The 13,486-nt window shown below is 41.8% G+C and overlaps 1 long non-coding RNA gene across 5 annotated transcripts in view; it reads right to left on the bottom strand.

The window, feature by feature from the left end:
- Window positions 1-13,486, bottom strand: part of LOC112550824 — a 203,917-nt gene that overhangs the window by 26,810 nt on the left and 163,621 nt on the right. For 3 of the 5 annotated variants that reach the window (XR_003094849.1, XR_003094851.1, XR_003094850.1), the window contains one exon: window positions 10,683-13,027. The exons of 1 other annotated variant lie outside the window; for it this stretch is intronic. This is a non-coding gene — a long non-coding RNA (uncharacterized LOC112550824). Of the gene's footprint in view, window positions 1-10,682; window positions 13,028-13,486 lie in introns of those variants that run through there. One more of the 5 variants, XR_003094853.1, reaches the window with a different exon arrangement.

Here is a 13,486-nt window from a genome sequence, read left to right as displayed (position 1 = left end):
TGTGTGTGTGTGTGTGTGTGTGTGTGTGTGTGGAAGGACCAGCCCCAAGGTTTATGATTTAACTCATTACAGTGTTTCAATCCGCCTAATAAACAGAATTTTAAGGATCCCGAGTTGGACATTTGTAGCCAACACGGGGAACAGCCTGTGGCTGCAGCTTCCACTCTGATTGTACCCGGCACACACAGAAACCAAGCAGGAGCCCCTTGAGCCTGGCATCCTGCCCCAGCCAGGCAGTGTCCCTTTGTGGGCAGGGTGGCTGCGCCCCATCCTGCAGAGCTGCGCAGGCTGGCTGGGCCCCACCTCCATTGCTGCTGGGCCCCCAGCTGCGGCCTGAGCAGCAGAGCCCTGGGGCAGCCCCTGCTCCCTGTCTGACACCAACTCTCTATCTACTGTAAAAAAAAAACAACAAAAAAAACAACATTAAGGATTATTAATAGTATTAAATATGCAGTGCATCCTGCCATGTACCCCCTCTGCCCCAGTTTTGTTTTTGTGGTGTGCCCACACTCTGGCACCTTACAAGGTAGACACTGGCATTTTTTCAGCACTCTGTCCAAAAAATGTTGCTTACCCCTGTAATAGAACAATAAAGCTTGTTTATTTTAAGAGCAGTATCCCTCCTGCAGTTCTGCTGTTACCTCCTCAATCCCCAGGCAAATGTAACAGCTTATACATAACACTCTTAAAGGTATCCACACATCTTCCCCCTTTACATGTAACATATCCCCATATAATACTAACATTGGCAGGTTAGTTCAACCCATAGTTAAAGCATATTTTAACAGGTCTCTATTAGTCTTTGTGTTGGTTTCTCAGTTTCTCTGTATTCTCAGTCTTTATTGGTCCAGTTCTCGTTTGGTCTCCTTGTTCAGCTGTCTCTACTTCTGTCATAGTCAATCTCCTCTGTAGTTTCTTGATGTTAGCTCTGTTTTCTTTGGTGAATCTCGTGATGCTGCTTCTTTTTTCCCCTTTACAAGCTACAAGTGTCATCTGTTCCTTCTAACACCAGTCCTTCTGGTGTAATTACTTTATAGGATCTGGGAGATACTTGATGGGAAACTAGTGTTTTTTGGTCCCATGTTCATCCATCTGAAATAAGTATCATATCTTTGTTATGCATGTAGCAGGCTTGCCTTTTGGAGCTTCGGTTGAGTCCCAGGCTTGAAATCATGCTGTTTTGATTGGTGGAGCTCATTCCCCAATCAGGAGGCAGCCAGAGGAGTTCAGTCATGCCCCTTTCCTGAGAGGAGGGGGAGAGGAGTTCCCCCCGCTGTGGACCTGATTGAAGACTGCAACACTCAGGTCTGGAAGATTTCAGGGGCGGAGCCCTGGAGCATATAAAAGGAGCTGCATGCCCAGCATGAGGGAAGCACATCTAGGAGAGAGAGAAGAGAGAAGAGCAGGGCTTAGAAGAGCCAAGGAGAGCTGCGAAGCAGGGTGAAGCAGTAGCCCAGAAGTGCCCCTGAAGACTTCCATCAGCGGAGAACGGTGGACGGCTCCAGCAGCTAGGCTCTTGGTATGCAGCACGGCACATGGCATCCAGACCCTGAGAGCTGCATGAGGCATTATAAGGGTTTATTGAAGGTGTATAATCTAATGCTATTTTTTTTCTAAGGGAACTTGCCAAAACCCAGAAGAGGCATCAAAAATAGAGAAATATTTATCTTCTGCCATGTTGCCAAAAACCTCTTCTCTGGTAGGAATGGGGAAATGCTTCCTTTTGATGTACCTGTTCATTTGCTTAGGATCCAGACACAATCTCAAGGGTCCATCATTTTTTCTATGATCAGAAAATGAACCCAAGCAGTTGATTGTTCTATTTTTTTCTATTATGTCTATGTTAACTAATCTATCTAATTCCTTTTTCAGTTTCTCCCTTAGTACAAGACAAACATTTCTTGGAGCATGTATGGTGGGAGTATTTGGTTCTATCTTGTACTCACAGTTGACAGTTTCCTTATGCCTTGAAACACATCATAAAACTCTTCTTCTGTGTTCTTGCTTTATAATCCTTCAGTGGCATACATTCTCTTAATCAAACCTAGAGTTTTACACATTCACAACCCAAAATTTGGCACTAGCTTTCCTGAGACTTACACACTGAATTTTTACTATATTACCCTTGTATCTAACATTCAGTGCATAAATACCCTTGGTTGCAATCATGTTTCCATTATGTTCTCTTTATCTTTCTCTCTCATTCTCATAGCACACAGGTTTAGTTTTCATTTTTTAAATAGTGTATTCTGGTATTACATTGATCTGTGCCCCTGGACCCAATTTAAAAGTTACCATTAGTCTATTGGTGTGCATGGCGATTGTCCAATCCTCAGAAGAATAAACTTCTTGTATTGCGCTAATGAAGAATTCTTCCTTTTCCTCACTGCATAGTGCATGCACCTGCTGTTTCTTAAGTGTTGCATTCTGCTCCCTTCTGCAAACTCTTGCGAAGTGATTGGGTCTTTTGCATTTGTTTCAGTGCTTACCAAATGCAAGGCATTGTATGGGTTTGTGGTGACCCCAACAATATCTGCAGCTGACCATTGTTTCTTCAAGCAATTCTCTTTGGCCTCCACTTGTCTGCTTCATAGTGAGGGCCTCCTTTATGTATTGTCTGTGTGTTGCCTTAAGTTTTTGCAGTCTTGTAACCTTGTCTAGTTCAGCTTCTTTTGTTTTTGTCTCCAGCTTCTGCAGCCTGGCATTTGTTATCTCAGCCATTTGGCACATTCTAACTTCCTTTTCCAAATAAGCTCAGGATCCTTTAATAGCCTTTTCCTGAGGCTTGTATCCCTTATACCCAATACCATTTGGTCTCTGATCATGGACTCTTTTAGGTCTTCAAAGTTGCATGTCTGGCTCAACAGTCTCAGGTAAACTCCTCTATTGCCTCACATTCTTTCTGCTATTTCACGTGGAAATTATGCCATTCAAAGGTTTCATTTTGTTTGGGTATACAATATTCCTCAAACCTTTCTATTACTGTGCCATAGCTTTTTTTGTTCTGCTTCTGACAGTTGTAGGCTATTATGAAGAGACAGAGCTTCTGGGCCTGCTAAATTTTAAAAAATAGCTACTTCCTTCTCTGTAGCTCTACTGGCCACCATATATATGGTGAAGCTCTACTTAATTTCTTCCAGTTTTCTGCTACATGGATGGACAGCTTTAACTCCTCTGGAATTCCAAGATGCTGCATTTTTTTTCATCGTACCCCATTCCTGGTACCATGTATAGTTCTCAGAAGATTAAGGAGTTAAGCTTATAGAATGATAAAGCTTGTTTATTCCAAAAGCAGTACCCTGCCTGCAGTTCTGCTGTTCCCTCCTCAATCCCCAAGCAAATGTAACAACATATACATAATGCTTTCAAAGGGATCCACACAAACTGTACAATACACACACACTAAGTGGGAGAATTGCTCCCTTGTGTTTTAGTTTGACATAATAGTCCACATATTCCAACATAAAAATAATATGTTTAAACCAGGCACATTTAAGTTAAGCGTGCTTTGTAGTACCCTTCAATTTTGCTTCACCCTTCCTTCCCCCACCCTGTGTACATAGGTCCACCTTATTAATTCCATAAATATTCTGCAAAACAATTTTTAATTCACTCCCCCATTCACATATACACATACCTCTGAATAATTCTCTGAATTAGTAATTACTTGCATAAACCTACACTCAGGCTCTCCCATGAATAACAGAACTTGCTGTCAGTCCCACACCGAAAAATCCTTCCATTTGGTTCTGCCCCAACATACACAGCTCTCCAAAAAAACTCCAAATGACATATTCCCCAAAGAACACCTCTATTCACAATCTCTGGTTAGGGTATCAGCAGGACCAGAGGCATTTTTCTGTTCCCACCAGGTCTTGAGGGAATAGGGTATAAACAGTGAGAATTTCTTCACCAACCCACACAACGAGTGGGGAGGATGGGAAAGATGCAACAACAGTATGACTGAAGTAGGCTTCTTCATGTATTCATTAAGACTGTGCAAAGCTTCAGTTCCTGATTCGATTCATCGGAGATTCAGCCTGATTCGGTGGCCAAATCTCCAAATCCGATATGAATCAGATGACCCTTTTATCTCTCTGAATTCTAGTGTGGGGGATCTAGCACTGGGGATGGGAAAGTAGCTCAGCTGCGCTGCCTCACCATCCCCGGTACAATCTAGTACGAGGGATGGGAAAGCAGCCCAGCTGGGCTGCCTCCTGCCCCCCGTGCAATCTAGCACCATGGATGGGGATCTAGCACAGGGGATGGGAAGTCAGCCCAGCTGCACTGACTTCCCATCCCCAGCTTATGGTCGAAATGTTTCAAAAGTTGAAACATTTCAACTAGCCTCGTTTTGTTTCAAGGCTATTTCAACGGCCTTTGTTTCATTCCAATTTTGCTGTTTTGACCTCAAAATTGCTCAAAACAGTGTTGAAACAAAGCGGCCGGTGACATTTTGCACAGCCCTAATAAACAAGCCAGAGTTCCAGAGGTGCAGAGTACATAGAGGCCCAAGGGCCCAGGTCCCCCTCAAGAAGAGGGCTGTCAACTGACATGCATAAAACTTTCCACATGTCCATTATCTTAGGTCCCCCCATAGCAAAAATAAAAGTTGGCACCTATGCAGAGCTCTTTCAGACTCCTTCACTCTGATTGATTTCCAAACACCACAAGGTCTAGTCTGCCCAACAACCATAATGCCTCCCTCTTCATGACTCATCACCCTCCTGCAGCAGGAGGAAAAGAGCAGCAGAACCACCTGCAGTGCATTCTGCACAGTGCCTCCTGAAGGCTCATCAGTGCTCAGTGGCAATCAGCACCTTTGGGTCAAGGCAGCAAATAAGAGTCATCATAAAATTTTCACAAGATTGCAATAAGCCAATATGAATGGAAAGCAATGCAGAGAGCAGCAGCACTGCTACCATGGAAGCACAGTGGGTTGTCTCCACCATTTCTCTTTGCAGAATCCTTCACTCATTTTTTATCTCCTCCTTGTCACCTCTTTGAACCACTTTCAACTCTTCTCAGGATTCTGGAACCACCCCTTGTCTCACTGTCAACCCACTGTTCTCTCAATCCATTTCTCAAATCCCCTCATTTGAGAGTATAAATAGACACACTATAAAATGACACACTGTACTCAACAGGAAGTGAAGAGGTTGGAAAGGAACTATGTTTGTAAGCCCTGATGTGACATACTGTGGTGGTTGCTAAAACATGGCTGTAGGAAATGAGGGCATTGGAGGAGGGTGCTTTTCTGCAGTCAAGCATAAATTCTGTCTTCAAGTCCTCTCACTTGGGCTGCCAAGCACATTAGTTTTAGCTGGGACCTAAACCTAAGCCCCTATACCACAAGTCTTCATAATCAAAGCAAAATAGCCCCAGACTTAGGTTGGAGGAAACTAGTTTTTGCCACCGAGGTCAGCCATAGTGTGTGCGGAAGGAATGACTTTTCTCTCTCTCGCTTCCAGTTAAGCTCCTGTGTTTTCCTTATGGGTTCCAGCTGTTCTCTGAGGGCTCTCAGAAGGCACCTGAAATTCCTGGGTAAAATAAGAATCTTAACTTTTACTGATCTAAAAAAGTCTTTCCCTCCTCAAGCCTGCACCCTGGCCTCAGCAAAACTTTTCCTACAACTGCCTGTCCCCACCACAGAGAGTGCTCACAGAGAGTAGTACTGCATAGACACTGAAAATGGTCACCCTCACCCACCCTGGAAGTCCCATACCCAAATGTTACTCCTATACCCGGCACCACTAAAGAAGCACTGTAGCTGGGTTGTCAGCACCCTAATATCTAGCAACAATGACATTTACATTTTCCTAATTTGAGATGTAGTTATCAATAACTTATCATCCCAGTGAAATGAGCAACTCATATAGCAATTGTTTTTAGACAGGCTCTGTGTGGCAAAGCTTCAGCATATCAGATCAAATTTGAGAGATGCTCTTTACTAACTGCTTTTATTTATTCTTATTTATTTATTTACATTAATTGAAGTTTAAATTCCACAGTATCTCAACTAGTCTTGAGACAAGAGCTAGGTGAATTTACTGGACAAACAAGCTGTATCCAACCTGCACCCTGAAACTGTACATATAGGGTGCAGAGTAATATTTCATGCATACTTTAAGTGTTTTTGGTGAAGCAAGGACTTGTGGGAAAAAATGGAACTTGAGACATTAGTACTGAAACCCAATATGAGCTTTGATGACATACTTAAACTGAAGGACAAACAAAACTTCTAAAGTGACTATGCTAATAAATTCTGTAAGATCTTTTTTAAAAGAACCTGAACCAACTGTTTCTATATAGTGGCAATTACTGCTGGGTTAATGCTACATAAAGCATTTGCATATATTCATTTTAACAACACAAGTAAGAACCATGGGATTGGGCTCTAAATGCTTACATACCAGCATAAACCAGATGGTTTCCTCAAGAAGTCAACTACATTTCCTGAGTAGTATTTTAACTACACCTTTTGGAAGAGGCAGATGCTTTCCCTGGGTGCACCCAACAGAAAGCAAAAGTTGTAATGGCCAGATAACCATAATTTAGGAGTGGTTTCTAGTATATCCTGCATGTAACCTTTTTAGTATCCCAATTGTGTGTCTAATTAGCATTTGATGTATATAATATAGTGTTCTAGTTATTCTTCTTAAACTTAAGCCTGTTATTACATCCTTCCTTACCTCCACTACACAGCTCTTTAAAAGAAATCCAGGTGTTAACTTGAATCCTCTATAAGAGGGCACTTATTTTTTAACCAGTATTAATGGACAACTTTGGATTATAATTATTGCTGGTATTTATTAAATGATCTATAATATAAATAAGGAAACTCTTCTTCACTACTGGAAAAAGTAATACCTGTTTACTATTTTTAAGACAATAAAATTAAGTAAATTACAAATGTACAGTATCATCTGGTAAAGATATGAATGAGTACATTGACTACAGTGCAGCTCATAAAACTATTGATTTTAATGATTTCTAACTGGTTTAGGTGGAACTGGGATTGGTATTGGATTCATTAAGTTATGCCTGTCAAAAAGCCATAGAAAATCCCTTTTTACTCTCTCCAGATATTGCCATCATTTTTCTGGAGGTTACAGGTTCATGAATAATGCTTTCATTTCAAACCATGCTATTGGAAGATATGAGCAGCAAAACAAATAAGCAGTGACAAAGCAAGTGTTTGGTGAAAGATGTATTTTATTGTTGCAAGGGCAGATAATCGTATAAAAGAGTCAGAAGCAGTAAGCCAGACCTACAATAAGACATAAACCAAGGCACAAAATGAAACATTGTTTCCACACTATGGTTTTCATTAACCCCTTTTATTTCCAAGCATAGCTTCAATATGACAGCAGAAAGCCTGAGTTATTTTGTAGAGCTGGACCTCAGGCTTCAAGTAAAGCCAAACCAGGGACCAATCCTCTAACCCTTCTCCCTGCTGAAGCTTAATAGTAAATGTATGTCTATACGGCAATGTGAAGCTATATTTTTTCCAGTAATCAAGTGAGATCATTCACAGCTAGTTTCACTCTCTTTCAGTGACACTGAATTATGCTGTATAGATCCCCTAAGGGACAGATCCTATTCCATTTATTAGGGACCTAAGTGGATTTAGATGCCTAAATGTGATCCTATTCCATCCTGTTCCCATCCCTGAAAAACTGTTGGTACAAAATCGGATGGGTCCTCTTCCTCCTCCTGTTTTTTTTTGTGACTCAGTCTTATGGTAAAGGGACAAGCTCTTACTAAAGCAGGTGCATTAAGGGATTTCAGGGACTCCAGCAGGGTGGAATAGGATTATGCTTAGGCATCTAATAAGCTAGAAAATGATCTGGCCCTCTGTTCTCTAGAAGTGCCTTTCTATCCCTGAGGGTAATAAGTAGCATTGCCAGTTCCCATAATGCAGTGCAGACAAAAATGTTTACTTGCTGCCAAACTGAACATAATGCTGAGCTACAATAGGGCATTAGTAACCTACTTTGGCAACTCCAGGTATCCTTGCTAGTGTTGCCCTCTGGGGTCAGGCCAACTCTCAGGATCTCAATATTGCACTGTTAGACAGGAGGGTGTGACATAATTGGACATATACAAACACACAAATCAATTAGGTGCACACACACACACACACACACTACCAACTCAGGCACATTACACATCCAAACCAGCCTAGGTACATGCATAACTATCACCAATTCAAGCACATACACACTACACACCAAAAATTGGACAACAATCAGTTGTCAATACCCACACACAGATCACTAATTCGTATATCACACACACGATGACATATATATATATATATGTGTGTGTGTATATTCACAAGTTCATACACATACCACCCACCTACACAAACACACAGGCGAGCTCCTAACTTGGACAGTACGGTATGTATGTGTGTGTTTGGGGTACTTGGGATCCCTGAGGGAAGATTAAGGTGAGAGAGAAAGTGTAAGGAGTGAAAGTTGCTGGAACTGGGATTAGAACCAGTAGACTAGAGAGAAGCTGGGCTGAGGAACTGAGGCTTGGGGTTACTTAAGGTCAAGTGGCCCCAGGGTTACTCGAGGTTACTGGTGCAAGGGAAAAAGCCTGGTGGCAAGGAGGAGACAGCCAGGAAAGAAATTGAGGCAGAAACCTTGGGGCTTGGGGCTGGAAACTGAAGCAGAAAGCTTGGAGCTTGGGGCTGGAAACTGAGGCAGACAGTTGGGAGTTTGGGGGGCAGATAAGTGGTGGCAAGGAGGAAACAGTCAGAAAACAGACAAAAAACCAACTTGGGGTTTCAAAATAACAGGTTTATTAAACAGACAACACACTACACAGCCCCATGAAGTTATTGGTTCCCACATACACACACAAGCACTCACAATGGCAGAAGGAGAAAGAGATTCAGTGGAAGGGTTGGAGTCCAGGTAGGGAAGAGAAACAAGAGTCCAAGTTCTTGGTTGAAGAGGGGGTGGGGGTGATAGCTACCTATCAAGGCTGGAAAGGGGTCTTTGTCCAGTAGGTGTTGTCTGGCACAATGGTGGGTTGCCTCATCTTTTGTTTCTTGAATGCTGACGGTGGTTCCAATGGCTAGGTCATTGGTCCAGGTATTGGTTTTGATGGCTCGGTCATTCAGAAGAAGCTATTTTTAGACCTACTGCCATTGTCTCTCAAACACCCTCATTCACCCCATTCATTCAGGAACCAAGTTACATAGGAGAGGTAGTATGAGTCATAGGTGGCACAACAGGGCATGGGGACAGGATGGAGACTTGACAAACAAAATGGAAACTTGACATGACTTATGCTAACATATGTAGGCCTAAATCATATACTATCAGTAAAACAGTAATATAGAACAGTAAAAATCAATATAAACATAATAATTATATAATATAAAGAAGGAGAAAAAACAAAACAAATACAACTTGCTACCAAAATAAAATGCTGAAACTTATCCTATGTCTTAGCTCACCTATACTTATCTATAGGTAATAGAGAAGGAGAGAAAAAGTCAGAAATGGTTGGGGAAGGGGAGGGAATGCATTAAAAAAAAAGAAAAAGAAGAACGGGTTTTGCTACACTAGCATACACAGAGTTGCAGTAATGTGCAGTGATTTCACTGATGTTAATGGGAGCAGCACATATAAATTGCTTAGTACAGTAAAAGTAACCACTAGTTTCTCTGAAACACACTTTTAAACCTATACAGTAGGGCTCTGCAAAGCCTTGGTAGCCAATTCAATTCTTAGAACATTTGGCCTGATTCGGCAGCCAAATCTCCAAATCCAAATAGAATTGGAAGATCCATTAAAAGCTCTAAATCAAACTGGAAGCCTCCAAATCAATTCAGAAAAGATTCAACATCGATCCGGAGATTCAGCCATAGACTAAAGAGGAAGCAGCCCTCGAAGATGCTGGACACAGCTGCCTCCAGCTGGGAAGTCTGTTGTGGTGGGGGGAGGGGGGAGGGAAGGGGCATGGGTAGGATAGATCAATGACCCCACAGGGAGGAAGAGATTGGGACTGGGGCTGGGACAAGCTGCGCAGCCAGGACAGAGGGGGACGGGACTGGGGGAGTGGGGCTCCTGCCACTGCATGTCACTGTGCGCTGTTGGTCCAGGAAGGCATGGGAGTGGGTGTCTGGCCCCAGAGCTGTGTGGGGCAGGCTAGGCCAGGCTGTGCTCTGGACAGGTGGTAGAACGTGCTGGGAACAGGGGCTATGCCCTCCCGCTGTTCACCCAGCCTTCCCGTGCCTCCCAGACAAGCCGTGGCTTTGCCTTGACTGGGTGAGCAGTGGCAGGGCATGATGGCAGGCACATGCACCCAGATCAGGGAGGGGCTGGCAGCAGGGGCTATGGGGAACTTTAGGGTGGCTGCAGCCCTCCCATAGACCCCGCTCCACTGCATTCTACAGGGCAGGCAGAGCCAGGGCTGTGCTCCAAGTGGATATGGGCCTGGACCAGCCTGCCCCACACAGCTCTGGGGCCACACGTCCACTCCCATGCCCTTCCGGACCAGCAGCACATGGCAGCATGCAGTGGCAGGAGCCCCATTCCCCCAGTCCCGCACCCCTCTGCCGTGGCTAGGCAGCTTGTCTCAGTCCCAGGCCCAATTCCTCCCTCCCGTGGGGTCATTGATCTGCTCCCCCATGCCCCTTCCCTCCCCCATCTGCCCACCACACAACAGACTTCCCAGCTGGAGGCAGCTGTGTCCAGCATCCTCGAGGCCTGCTGCCTGTTTAATCTATGTTCAAATCTCCAAATAGGTGCCAAATCTTCGAATCCAAATCAGCCAAACCAAGTTGGGACAGTGATTCAAATCATCGAATCAAATTACTGTCCCTCCGAATCAGCTGAATCCAAATCTGAATTGAATACTTGCCGTTTTGCACAGGCCTACTATACAGCTCTTGTGCACTCTAGTAAATGAGCGCTTCTTCACTGAATAACTTTAGTCTGGATTCAGCAAAGTATTTAAGCACATGTTTAGTCCCACTGTGTGCTTCAGCTTTGTTTTGAACAAGGCTGCCCACGTGAATTGGAAGTCAAGTACTAGAACATTTTGTTTTAATATTAGAGTTTCACATACTGTAATTGCTTTAACATACTTTTTAATATATATGAATGAATGGCACTTCATAGATGACTTGATATGATTATACTGCTTATTGTTGTCTGGACACTATTTCACATTTCATAAACCCCAGTGTTACCAACACTTCAGGTGAAGTATAGAAAAGTCTGCTTCATAAAACAGAATCTGTGGGTCTGATCCTTCTAACTTCTATGAGGAGCCTATTTATGAAAATTGTGCCACGGCAACCTACTAATTCCTTTGAAATATTTGGCTAAGTACAGGCATAAGGGTCTGAAGGATTGAAACTTAATTTTGCAAACACAATAATATAATTAATGAATTTAGGACAATTGTATAGAATAAGAAAAAGGAGTAAAACATTCATGCTATAAAACATTGGTTTCATAATCTAATACAATGAGTGTGGGTAGAATATATATATAGCAAGCCCAGGTAATGTTGTTTTCAAGCTCAAACATAAAACTGGAAAATATAATTAAACAAGAACATAGATACAATATTTAATTAGTATCTGCAGTAGCATTCTATAACATTCCAATAATAGCCCTTATTCTCATACCTGGGAATAAAATTAAATACAGGGTTGCTCAGATATCCCATGATGATAATGGTACAAGAATTTAGTTTGATTAGATAAGATAAAAAGAACAGAGCAGGAGAGGAGGCGAAAAAGAAAAACAGACAAATATATTGGGGAACAAAGTCAAAAGTCTCATTTTCTCAAGTCAGTAGTTTTCAAGCTCTGGTCTGTGGACCCTTGCAGTCCACAGACTATGTCAAAGGGGTCAACAAAATATTATTATGATTATTCAAAAGTATGTGAATACCCACACAACATTCAAATGGGTCTGCACCTCCACGAAAAAATTTTTAGGGGGCTGCAAATGAAAAAAGGTTGAAAACCACTGATCTAAATGTTCAGAGACCATGATGATAGGTGCAGGATTAACAGGCATTCAAACAGCTTCTGTTACATTTAATATAAAAATATTTGTTTGGAAAGGGATTTTTAATCTTTGATACTATCTTAGATAGTATCTGAGAGTGCTCTTACTGCCCTGATAACTTCACTGGTATTTCAAAGTAATCTTTGGCTAAATCCTCCTGGTTTTACCCATAGAAACCATCCCATTGAAGCTACAGGGCAAGGCTAATAAGTTTTTTACCATTAAGTCACTAGGATTCACATTCACTGCATTGTTCCTACCTCAAAATCTAGACTGTAGACATCTAAAGTATTTTGCTATTGATTTGCAACTTGGAATGCTCCATTTCTTTTTTGTCCCACATATTTGTCCATTTGCTTGTGTATTGTTTATAACACTGTCAGTTTACAAGGAGAGGCAACTTGAGAGGTACTTATTTCCTTTTCAGGATTACTGCTCACTTGGACTACATTGTTAGTTGCAAGTGCTCAACATCACTGAGAGGGGCATGTCAAGACCAGGTACGGTACACTTGAAGCATCCGTTTACTCAGCTGATCTTTGGGCAGTTTTACCCATTGCAAATAAGGACAGCATTTAAACTCCTCTGAGTTATATCAAGTGTCGATCTGGTTCTTGGTCAGCTAAAGTGATTGAGAAGACAAGAACTTAGCACAATTTAGGATGAAGTTTGTACTTTTAGAATGCAACAATAGCTATAAAAAATTAAGTGGAAACAGGATCAGACCCCTGATGCTGAACAGGGTGATGATATATTAGACTAACCAAAATAGGTCACACATACCTTTACTGTGAAGGTGTGAAAGAAACTTGATACTAGAGGAAATATAATGAAAAAAGAAAGAAAAAAGAGGACTTTTTTTTTCATTAAACTGAGTTGTTTGGGTTCAGGTCAGCTTCAGACTACAGAACACATGATGGAGCAAGTTGACCTTCTCAGGCATAGACATGATTTCTCAAGCAAATTAACCTTTTTCTCACCTACAGACAGAACAACAAAAACAAAACAAAAAACCCATAAATCAACTGGTAAGCCTGTTATTTTAGAAAAGACATAGAATAGTGGAGTAAATTCTTCCAATATACCTTTGCATCATTCATATAGACAGAAAAACAATTACGAAGTAAATCAGATCCCTTCTTTAATTGATTACATTCTGAAGCCCTCTCTTAAGAAAAGTTGCTGTACAACCAGCCAATATTCAAATTGCTGGCTCTGGCAAAAAATATGCCTTCCCTTGGGTTTTTTTTATTCTCCCCAGCAATCTCAATATTATGTGAAAACAAACAAACAAATAAAAACCTTTGTAATTACCTTTTCCCAAATTAAGACTTCTAGATATTGTGTTTTAGGTTATCATAGTAAAACAACTGTTACACTTTATAGGAAAAAGAAGTAGATACAGCAAATTCATGGTTTTGTTGTTTGCAAAGTACTGT

The sequence above is a fragment of the Alligator sinensis genome, unplaced genomic scaffold (genome assembly GCF_000455745.1).
Source record: "Alligator sinensis unplaced genomic scaffold, ASM45574v1 scaffold666_1, whole genome shotgun sequence".
In the NCBI taxonomy this organism is placed as follows: domain Eukaryota; kingdom Metazoa; phylum Chordata; order Crocodylia; family Alligatoridae; genus Alligator; species Alligator sinensis.
This window is presented reverse-complemented; position numbering and strand designations above follow the sequence as displayed.